General features: G+C 40.8%; 1 protein-coding gene across 1 annotated transcript in view; it reads left to right on the top strand.

Annotated features, from left to right (window-relative positions):
• tmem198aa (transmembrane protein 198aa) overlaps positions 1 to 12258 on the top strand; it is a 40274-nt gene that overhangs the window by 6704 nt on the left and 21312 nt on the right. The gene's annotated exons all lie outside the window — the stretch shown is intronic.

Below are 12258 nucleotides of genomic sequence, written 5' to 3'. Positions count from 1 at the left end.
GAGCCGCAAATGTGCAGTACACAATGTTATAAATCAAAGAAAAGCAGCAAACATTCACATTTGAAAAGACGGATACACCGATTCATAAGCAGCTTGAACGATTTCAAAGCTCCGTGTAAGCACTTTAAATGCCAAACATGTTGAAACCATTGTAGGTAGCGTCGCTGTACATTACTGTACACTGTCACAACCATCATCACAGTGAGTTACATCCTACTGTGGATAACAAAGGTCACCAGAGCACAGGTGCTGCGCTCACAGTGCTCTTTATTGTCACATCCACTGCCAAGCTCATTACTGTAATATGACAGCTCTTCTCTCAGATAAAATAGTAGAACTGGGATGCTTTTATGTTACATCTCAGTGGTCTGTTGAATAACCGTAACTGCAGTGTGAATTAATCACTGCAGATGCATGAGAACAGATGCTAGATAGAGCTGTTTTTTCTATATGTCTGATGTCAGATCTGTCTTGAATCCAAAGCAGATTCAAACTCTCTAAGTCTCTCTCTGCTTCCCCGACAACACCCTCCTCTCACAACACACACACACACACGAGCACGCACACGTACACACATACACACACACACACAGTAGTAGTCTCCCAAGCGACAGATGGGCTCGATGGAAACACAGTCATCCTGTTAGTAACCATGACATCAGCAACACTGTTACTCACCGTCACATGCAAACTCTTCCTCGCTGAGTGTCTAAACTGGAAACAGAACAGAAGAGCGAAGGTGCCGACAGATCGTTCCCAGGACAAGACAATCACTTTCTGTTTGTTCAGAATCAAGATCCTAAATGGGATACGAGTCTGCGGCTTACAGTAGGCGTAGAACGAGTTTGTGAATGGTCTGACAGAAGGACTGGATAGAAAGCTAAACTGACAGCAAGGAAGTGTTGTCAACAGTATAGCTCATCTCTATAAATATAAAAATGATGAGTCAGACAATGCAAAGACTTCCAGTCTTTGCATTACACATCAGCTACCCATCAGCACTGACTCTGCTTCCCGACATTAATTACCAACTTTTCTGGTTGAGTAATGCCACATGCATTAGCATGAGAATGAGCAATGTTCAGTGCTCAGTTCGTAAAGCCTTTGGGGGTTGGGGTGTGGATCTACAGCCCAGTGTCACAACAATATGTTGGCAGATAATGTTTTTGCGAACTGCTGTCAGAGGCTTCATACCATATTGACATTTCGACAACATGTTGTGTTCACATTAGGCTGCCAAGCCAGTGACTGCAGTTCAAGACAGTGTTTCAAGATTTGTAAGTTTGAAAGCGATGGATATTTGTAATGAGACATCAGGACAATTCCAGCCACGTTAGTGGTGACCAAAACACATATTTTAAGCCCAAACATGATGTTTTCCTAACCCTGACTATTGCTCTAGATAAAAAGTTAGATGATTAGTAACATAATCACAGTAACAAAATCATCTGAACGTATTATTATGGCAATTCATCCAACAGTTGAGATATGTCGGTCAAAAACCAGAAAAGTAAACATCATGGTGGTGCTATAGGAAACGTTAGGGGATCACTAAAGTCTCTGTTGAATGGCTACGTATCATAAGTGTTGTCTTTTTCTGAACCAACCAGACTTCAAAATATCGAGATACATATAGTGTATTGCGATGTGATATATATACACAATATGTGTACTGTGATATTGCACAGCCTGAGACCAAAGCTGTTGATCGACACTACTAGCAAACACAATTTGACTTCTGTAAAATCATGCTAAGATCAAAGGAGAAAAGGTTGCTCTCTCAACTTTCAAGTGATCCTATCTGTCTTGTTAACTTCACCAGGGGAAAACACCTGATATCTCAGTAATAGCTTTAGTGGTATTAGTAAGGGTTACCTCTGAACCCTTTCACCTTACATTAACCAGGCTAAGTCTCTATCCTGCTTTTACCCCACTGAACTATAACCCAGTGAACTTCACTCACTCTCACCACAGTTTCTATTGTACTGTATCCTCACACAAGAATTATGACATTGGTTACAGCCATGATCTAATATTCTTTCTAATAATATGATCAGCTAAGTACACTTAGGTGCATTTAAAAATCAATATCACCACTTCAAACCAGAATTAGGAGAGACAACTGTCCAGTTAAACCCTCATAGAGTATGAAATATAAAAGTTATGTGTATATGTATCCACACTTACTTCTTGAGGTCATGTAATAGTTTTGGTTTTATAAGATATGCAAGATTTCAGCCTCCACTTGAATAGCGGAGAAGTTTCTTTGAGTTGCTCATAGCATGGAAAACTACATCTAAAAAATGTAGGAACAACAACACTTGTCAGAAACAAGCTGTTCCTATTTCTCTGGATAGTCCACAGTACATGCTGTCGAGAGCGTTCTGGGCACTGCTTCTTCAGTAGAAGGTAGTTCCAATGGAAACTGTTCAGAGCGAGGTCTGTTTGTTAGCCAGAGTAATGAGACCAATGTTCCTGGAAAGGCACTTTGCTGTTGACAATTTCATTCACAGTCGTTGTATTGTCGTGGACGCAGAAATCATTGAAACAAAAGCTCTCGAAAACCTGAAAAAATGAAACCAAGGCGAGACAATTTTATGTGTGTAGCACATTTCATACATCAAGGAAATACAGCAGGTGAAAGATTTAGTGCTCTAAAGTCCCGAGAACAAAACAACAAGTTAGAGAAACCCAGGAGATTCTACCGTGATGATTTTGTAAAGCTGATACAAATAATCCTCTGACAAAGAATAATGTGTCATTCCTCTGACTGAACCAAACCTCAGCCTTCAGGGCTTTCACTTACCGACACTTCTGTTGTTTTGTCATGTTTCCTTGGCACAGGACTGGAGGTTGACTTGAGCTTGGTTTTTGTTGAGGATGACTCCTCGCCGTGCAAATGTTGAAAAGGCAGGGAGCTGACCTCAGGCTGCCAGGAGACACAAACTTTCTTCTTTTGATTTCTTTTTTTTTTTCACCATAAAGTCAGACTCACTGTCTGGATTCATTTTTTACTTTGTTGTTCCCTGCAAACGCACTTCAGAAAAGAGGACGTGCTTCACAGACCTAACCTGCAGAGACTTTCTCATTATGTGATTTCTTTTTCTGTGTGTTTTGAGTCGTCCTGTTTTTCCTGCTGATTTCTCTCTTTCTTTCTCTTCTTTCTGGCTTTTTGTCTGTCTTTCTCCTTCTCCCTCTTCCTCTCCGTCCAACCCTTCCAATCCCCACCCAGGAGACCAGTGTGTCCTCGTTCTGGTGATGCTCTGTCGCCACCACTCAGCGTGGGGCCTCTGAAATATTCATGCTGACACACATACACAAACACACACCTAGAGACACACACACACACAGGCACAAAACATTTTCAAACCCTTCATCTCCTTTTTTCTCCCTGTCAGTTTGCACATATCAATAGAAGATTAGAAAATATAATTTCTCTCGCAGCATGTTTGGGTAGGAAAAGCCTTACACGTGCAAACACACACACACTTCACAGCTGAGGCGGAGAAGACTTCACTCCTCTTCACGTTCCTCTGAATTTTTGCATAATACAGTTTGATGTTTACTTCACGTTTTCTCGGTTTGTCTTTGAAATTATGTGGGCAAGTGCATTTATATATGACATTCAAGGACAGCAGCATGTTCCATGTCAGCTATTTATATCATTTGCTACAATAGATAAAGATCAAAGATCCAAAGATCACAGATCCGTAAAAGTCGGCACACTCACAGAGGTGAAGGTAGAGCCACACTGTGAATGGCAAATGCATTTTCGAGGCCAGAACCAGCATACAGCAGATCAAATCAAAAAAGCCTTATTACAGCGCCAGCAGTGTTCAGATTTGATCTGTGACCTCAGACTGTCTACTCATCTGGAGGAGAGAGGAACAGAAGCAAAACTCCAGCAGAGAGCACATCAACACGCAGAAAGGTTATTACACTGCCAGCGGTTTTGATATGTAACCTAACATTATTGGCCTGTCGGGCTGACACAGGCATGCAAGCAAGGATATGGCTGAGCAAATCATCGTGTGAACTGTGATTTGTGTCAGAGGCGCTGCGCTGTGATTCAGTGCTCCGTGTTTGTCAGGAGGGAGGAAAAGCGAGCCTGTGAAACAGCATTTAGATGTTGGGTTCACTGCTGAGTTTACATACTCAAGCTCTCGAGTGGAGCTGACGGAATAGGAAATCTTTCAGGTTATTTGTTGCAGTGGGAACACTGTGACCTGTGTTTAAACTAGGGCCGAACTTCATCGAAATATTATGGAAAAGCGAGATGGCAAGGTGCAATATCCAAATTGCTGGAGCAGCAATTTGTTGATAAAGGTGAAATCTGTCACAGCAACAGCATTATATATGAAGCAATGTGGTCAACATGTTCTCACTCCCAACCCGTCAACTAGGCAGCTTGGTCAATTGTCTTGAGCTTGAAAATATGATGCTCTGCCTGCCTCAATAATAATACATGAGATACAACGTCCAGTCAGACTTTCAAAATAAAGCTTGCTGACGAACAGTTCAAATATTATGACATTATGAGTTTGGTTAGGTTTAGGAAAAGATTACACATTTGGTTAAAATGTGACATAAATCAATCTTGACTCTTGGTCGCACATGGTATTTGAATCCTGGAAGGTCCAGTGTGTGGCCCATCCAGCCACCCTCCAACTCAAGACTCAAGACTTTTCTCGATCTTTATACTACTGCACTTGAAAGATAACAACAGCATCAGTCTTGCTGCTGACCAGGCTGTGGTATTTGATTTGCTGGGAGTGAGAACGGGCTGATAAGGTGTAGGTTTTGGTTGATAACAGGTATTGTCGAATATTGCTGCGGCATTTGCCACCATGCAATATTTTTCACAATATCGACCAGCTGTTACAACGTTTTCTGGCTTTCATTCTGAAAAGAAAATGCATGCAGAGCTGTCATTGCGGCGGAAGCAACACTCATTGATATTGTTTCTTCGCCAATGTGGCAATACTTCGGTTTTTAAAGTGGGAGTTCAATGCAGCTGCATGTCGTCTTTGCCGTAAGAAACTGTTACCTTAACAGGGCAACGTCACAAATTTGTGGCCTCACCTCAGAGTCCATCACCCAGTGCAGTTCGAGAACAAGCGATGATGATATCGTCTATCGTGATATTCGAGTGGGACAATATTGTAATATAAAATTTTGGATATCACCCAAGCCTAATGTGCTAAAGAGATGCTGCAGCCTATAAATCGTTAAAGGAACATGCTTATTTGGTACAGAACCCCAACAAAACAACAAACAAAACAACAAAAATCATATCATCAGTTCATTTTTTTTTCAGTGAAAATTATTCTACCATTCTAACTAAAATTCCTTATTTTAAAGTACCTTAGACAAAAAAAAGACATGTAAAGGGAGAGAAGTGTCTTAACATGTGCAAACTTCAGAGCCCATTCTATGAATGTGTAAGTACTGTGCACTGTAATGATCAGATCCATAATTCACTTTCTGTGTGCCACAGTGAAGCAAATAATAACCAAGCAGCGACCCTTCGGTGTTTTTTTTGCTGTCTATCAAGAAGAAAAACCAACGGTACTACAGAGCTCCTCTTCTCTCCTGTGTTAATATTAATTTACAGTGTGATGTCTTCCACTGTGTGATTTTGAAGCAGTCCCACGATGATTACCGATGCTTTTGAAACTGGTAGTTGGCATCAATCACAGATGCAAAAATGAGCGCACGGCACATCTGAGACAAACTCTCACCTTGGGAGAGAGCTGCAGATATTTCATAAATGAAAAAAGTGCAAATTTATACAGTTAAGTGTGAAAGTGAAGATATTCCACTGCTCTACATATGGCTTTAATCTTTTTGTTAACCAAAAACCTCCCTGTTGGTTAGTGTAGACTTTATATTTTGATCCATCAAAGCCCACAACTCTGGGCTTTTGGGCAGTGGTTGCCATCGAATGTATGACTAGATCTTCTATCCTCTAGAGTTTATTCCTGGGTAGTTGCATCGTCTGTGTCTCACTCTCACTCCATTGCACTCACAAAAATGCTTAAACATCAGAGATGGGGCTGTTTTTGGCCATAATACACTGAGTACACTCTGTTCACTCTGATGTGTTGGTGAATTATAAAGAGGCACTAGCTGAATAGGGTCAAAGGTCAGGGCCGTCTGCTGCCAGGGGCCTCTAAGAGACCATCACGGATTGGCTCTTAACATGCACATTCCCATGGAGACGAGCCCATCTGCAGGGTCCTTGTAACGCTGCTGGTTGTTGTAGCAACAGACTGAAACGTGACATCATTGCATAATATGTAGTTTTTTTTCCCTCGTCCTTGTTCTGACCTTATTGGTTGGCTGTTTTTTTAATATGTTGACCAACTGTGGATGCAGCACTGAGCAGGGGTCAGGTCACCACAGAGTGTTTCACACATTAAAGTGGACAGTCAGCTTAAATAGTCATGCAGTGTAAACCAAGGGTTATTAGTATTGGTAAACAAGCTGCAGCTTCATTTACCATTCATGAATGATTTGTATCTTTTGGATGCAAGGGACATACTAAAAAGAATGGGGAAACAGAACAAAAAAAGAAAGAAATTGCAGTATATTATAATCTCCTGCAGACATTTTTCAACACCTGGCTAATCACGGCACAGCTAACAGTTAAAAATACCATAACGCCCCGAGAAGAACAAAGAAGTCCTTCATCACTCGGGATGTCTTGATTGATATTTATCGTAAAAAAGAGAAAGAAAAAAGAAAATGAAGGCAGCTTTAGAGACCGAATCCTTTGTGCACATTTTCACTTCATCATTATTCTTTTTGGCAGTGCGGTAGCGTCCCTTGTCACGCGTTCTCAGTTGGATCCATCTCCTGAGTCAGGTGCCTGTGGTGTAGCAAAGCTGCAGTCTTCACAATCTGTTTCACCACTGGAGTCTGTCGTTCCGAGACGAGCAATTATGAACTGGGATTCCTCCAATTGGTTTTAAATTGGCTACTCTGCGAGGAATGTAAAGGAATGCAATTTTTTTGTGACATCGCAGATATGTTTATGTTCAGCTATTTTCCTCTGTGCAGCGGCACTGAACAGCATTTGCATCCCTGACTGTAGTTTAATATTGATCAAGAAGGGATTAAACATTCCTAAATATTTTGTTTGTTTTTTTTAAGTTGTGCAGCTTTGGAAGAGGTATACACTCTTACAATACTTTCTAGTTTCTAATTTGTGCTTTATAAAGTTGCTTCCAGAGGCTTTCCCTTAACTTATGTCTCTTTAACCATTTAGTTTTAAAGGCATACTATGCTGGATTAAAAAACATGGCACCTCTTCTCCAGTTCTACAGGTGAGACAGACAAAAAGAGGTGGTGGTCAAGTGAACTGACGGCATTAGCGAAAACAAAGCAGTAAGTCAGAGAAATAAATCTTTTTTTTTTGTTTGTTTCATAAACACTCAAAACCCTTCTGATTTCATGAAAATGCAGCCAAAATTCAGGCTTTGTCATGTTTGCTGTTTGCCTCTCTGCTCTGCCCGTGTATGTGTGTGTGTGTAGCTTGCTCTGCCCCGCCTTTAGTCAAACAGTCACACAAACCTGCAGCTCTTTAGGACGGCTCCAGAGCAGCGATTAAACCTTGTTGCTACGTTTTTATAGAGGTCCCCCTTCATCCTGCTATTAGCTGAGGCTACACACCCACTGGCCAAAGGTAGACACCTAGAAACGTCCCAAACACGTCAAAATGCGAAGAGAATAAGGAACTGCAGGCAGAGGGCAAGGTCTCCACAGATACAGACAGCACCAAACACTTCTAGTGGGTCATGATGTGACGATTGAGATGATTATTTTTTGTATGACTCTATACATTGTTTTTCTGGGAAAATCCTGCATAGTATACCTTTTGAAGTCTGACTGCATTCCCTCACCTGCAGCGACTTATAATGAAAATCAATTGTCATGGAATCACAAGTGTGTCGAGCAGCAGGATTGACCAGACAGAGTTTCTCCTGTCAATAAGTACCTGAGGTTTCCTGCTCCAGTAGTGCTTCTCTGAGCTTTAGTGTCAGGATTCAATGTCATTATAGCATCACATAGTGTCCTCGCAGTTGTTATTATTGTACTTGACATGGACACATAGTAGTGTATATAGGACATGCTATGCAGCTCACATGGTTGCCAATGAAGACTGATGCTTGCAGACACCCTGTGGTGAAGCTAATCAGCTTCTCTTTAGCTCTGAGTCATGCGCTCCCGACCTCTCCCACAGGGAATGTTGTTTTTAAAATGGTTAATACAAGCTTATAGTTCATCTTAATCCATGTTAATGCTTTTAATTCCATATGAGAAGTGACAAGGAGGCAAACACTCAGGTGGGTGTTGCTGACGTACAGTAGGAACAGATCTGATGAAAGGGCTTAAGAAGCAATTAAGCAGAGCAGCTGACATTTAGATGTCTTAATGACACCTGGAAACCCAGAGCAATTATTTACTGAGACACTCTAGTGATTAGATACTGGCACCTATTAATATTACAACTCGCTGAATGTCAGTTGTTAATTCTGCTGTTAGATTTGTGCGGTAGACTTTTTAAAATGGTAATGTCTCATCTCTTTTCACTCTATAGATGTTATAGTATGGAAATGACTCAAGTCGCTTGCTGTTTATGGATGTGGGCTACTTGTGCAGTATAACATCTGTTAAGCTCGGGATGCTGCTGAGAAGGAGCGTTCCTGATAAATAAAGTATTAGATTAGTGGATAGACTTGTGTGCTCACTCATACTGATTCCAACTTTTAGGCAGCGTAGGAGGCATTTCCAATTCTAGTATCAATATTAGAACAACCCTTGTTTTTGAAAGTGAATGCTGGTAGACCTTGACTGATGCTGTGTGAACCAAGTTGTTTTTATCTGTTTTTCCCTTCGCAGTTCACTTCTTTCTACTCTAGCTCACCACATTGTGATGCTCACTGCATTTGAATTTCACTGCTTTTTTTACCCACCTACCTTGACCGCTGTGAAACTTTTTTTATTTTGAACAAAAATACAAAGTAATTTTATTTCAAAAGGCAGCCGACAATTGGAAAATAACACAATATAATTTTCCTCTATTTACTCATACTGGTGCTGTGACTCCACTGGGAATTTTGATTATTGGTTTATTTAATAGGCACACTAAGTGTAGGCATTGTTACATCTGAATAAAATGCAGCCATTACAATGTGTATAGTACTTCTAGCTGTGGCTAATTTGCAGTCCTTGTCTCTGCATACATTTCACAGTAAAACAGACAGAGACAAGCAGCCACTATAAACAGTGACTTTGACAATGTTGACTAAGAACAACAATTCACAGATTAGCCTTTGTTTCAGTCAAAGTTCTGCCTCAGTATTGATGGCAGTGAGATTAGTTTATCTTTTTATTTCTGATGGCAGAGTGTTTGGCAGAGGAGGACCCAGAAGCAGGGCACTAAGACAGACGGGCTGAAAAACAAAAGGCGATTTAATAACGTAAAGCCGAAGTCCAGACAGCAAAAAAACAGACAAAAAGCAGGCCGGGGCAAATGCAAAAACACTGAAGACACAATGAGCACACGTAGAAAGACATGAGGAGCAAAACAGGACTGAGGAACAGATGTGAAAACACAGAAGTGACACAAACCAACAAAGAGCGAGAGGGAAATAACACAGATTTAAATACACCAGGGAGGGAAGACTGATGAGAAACTGGTGACAGAGATATGAATAATGAGGATAAAAGCTACAAAATAAAACAAGAAATAACTACAAACTAAAACTCAGGACCATGACAGCAGGGTACTCCAAGTCTGTGGGCCTTTTAACTGTAAGAAAGGACGGACCAAAGGTTATTTTGCGCTTTGCCGGTTCGCAGTCTTCACTAACTGCACCCCTGGTAGTGGCTGTTTCGCTATTATTTTTTAGAATCAAAAGATTTGTTTTGAGAAAAAGAGAAGTTGCAGGAGTCGGAGAGTATGTGAGTTTGTCAGCTGTACTCTGACATGACAAGTTCGGTGACCCGAAAGAGAAATAGGTAATGGATCATGAGTAACAAAACTTAATATTTCAAGCCAAACCTGTTACCCACAGGGGCTGTAAAAGTAGGTTTTCCATGCATTCTGTAACAAGAGTGGAAGAAGCTGATATGCCTTTGGGGTAGTATGAATACACTACAATATAACCGAGTCTCCAATGTCGGTTCCTTTAAAGCTAATAGAAGCAGCAGTGGCGAGGTTGCAGAACAGCTCATGAACATTTGTACAGAGTGCAAATAAACGGCACAACAGTTTTTACATCTGTAAGCCGACGCTTTCAAGGTTCTGTGTTTCTTACTAAGCCTGTGGCTTCACCAGACAGACAGCATAGATGCAGATAGGAGTAAAGAAGATGAGAACAGGCCCAGATGATGCTTGGAGTCTCACGCGGCCGGTGGAAACAGTGTGAAGAACAGCTCGAGGAAGCGTGTGTGTGCACACAAACCTCTGCATGAATGACTCGGCCTTAACCAGAGGTGTCATGATGGTTACAGAGAGAACCACGCTGACTGCATAAAAGATGTAGTGTAGTACTTGTTTCATGAAATAATGATGATGCAGAGTAAAATAGTGCCATTTATGCCACTTAGGGGAAGCCTCCGTTTAAAGGTATCTACCGTTGAGTGAGTTTATACGCTTAGTAGGTCTTAATTTGTGTCTCAACTGGAATGAATTAAACCATTGGGATTTGGTGCCTGAATAAGTGTGGCGCTGTGTGTGGGTGTTTGAGTATGAGTCTATAATTCTTGAATCACACACATTACGCTGGAACCGAATGGTTTTCTGTGCACAATGTACTTAAAAATGTGCTTTTAGAATTCACTCTAACGCTGTTTCTTCTTACTGAATCAAAGTCTATTTATGTAAGGCTTGACTAAACGCCCTCAGCTGTCCTCGCACGAAAAATGTGAAACACAGCCGACTTTGATCACTCTTATTAGCTGATGGCTCCAACGCTTTAACCAACAAAAAAGGACCAAAGTGGAAGCCCCAGGCACATTTTCATCCTCTAAGAAAAAAAAGGAAAGGACTGGAATCTCCAAGCAGCACAAACCACTCTCCTAATTGATCTCCTTGTGACTCTTGGCGACCCAAAGGACACAAGGAGATCAATTGAGAATAAAGTTGTCAATACTGGGCTCTTTTATGTAGCAGTACATCTCTACATGCATCTCATTAGATGAAAGCTTGTAATATACGTTACGCCATGGGAACAAAAGTTGTGAAATCAGTAATTGCTCAAAGCTGACAAAATGTGTAACAGTCAAAGCTATTTTTGCCCTAAAGCAAGATTTACAAGTCAATTACATACAGCCAGGGGAGTCTAATTAGTTACTGGTGCCGTTTAACCATGCTTAACGTTAATGTTGTATGTTGGATTAGGTTAATAAAAGCAATGTATGATTTGTTTTCATGTAAAATTAACAAACTGCTGTCCAGATTTTGTTTTGTTCTTCTTTTGATATGATGTGTTTCTGGTTTAGCTGCTGTTGTCTGTCTCGAGTTTTTGTTCCTGACTTCCTATAATGCTAAAATCCAAAGTAGTGATTGATTGATTGATTTGAAGCGCATATTCCAGAGGTATCTCCTTCACATCGTAAATTGCTAAATTACTGCATCGTCTAAAATCGACCGAAAAATCCTTACTCGTGTACCTGTCATATTTTAGTTTTAGCTTTTTAAACTGATTGTTTCGTCTTATTCGCCATTAGAGTCGCAAAGTTAATCGATATCCAAACAGAATCACAATATGGGGATGTGCAATATCCAAATTGCAACAAAATTTTTTCTGTTGAAGGTAAAATGTGTGACAAAACAGCATTAAAATGAAGTACTGAAGTACTGTAGAGACGTCCTGCTCTACAAATCTTGTTTCCCAGGTGTAAGAATACATGTTTGTTGGGTACAGACCCCAACAAATGTCACATCATCCTGATTTCAACAGTTTGTTTCAGTGTAAATGAAAATTGTGATGCAAAAGTGATCATTCCCTACTGAAATGCTATATGAAGATGTCCACAGTAAAACATTATGATGGACGATGAGGGATTGAATATGAGGTAGTCCTCGACTGTAGTCACCTCTGTTTCCCACGGTCACTCTGATCTCTGATCTCACCCAGTGGAGAATACTGTCTCCCGTCACCACCGACATACATCCTCATGCTGGGATCAAAATTGTCTTCATCTCCCCGCCACATGTCTGTAACTTAGCTGCGTTCATCCTCGGAA

Source organism: Pagrus pagrus, assembly GCF_965226575.1.
Source record: "Pagrus pagrus genome assembly, chromosome: 9".
Taxonomy (NCBI): domain Eukaryota; kingdom Metazoa; phylum Chordata; class Actinopteri; order Spariformes; family Sparidae; genus Pagrus; species Pagrus pagrus.
This window is presented reverse-complemented; position numbering and strand designations above follow the sequence as displayed.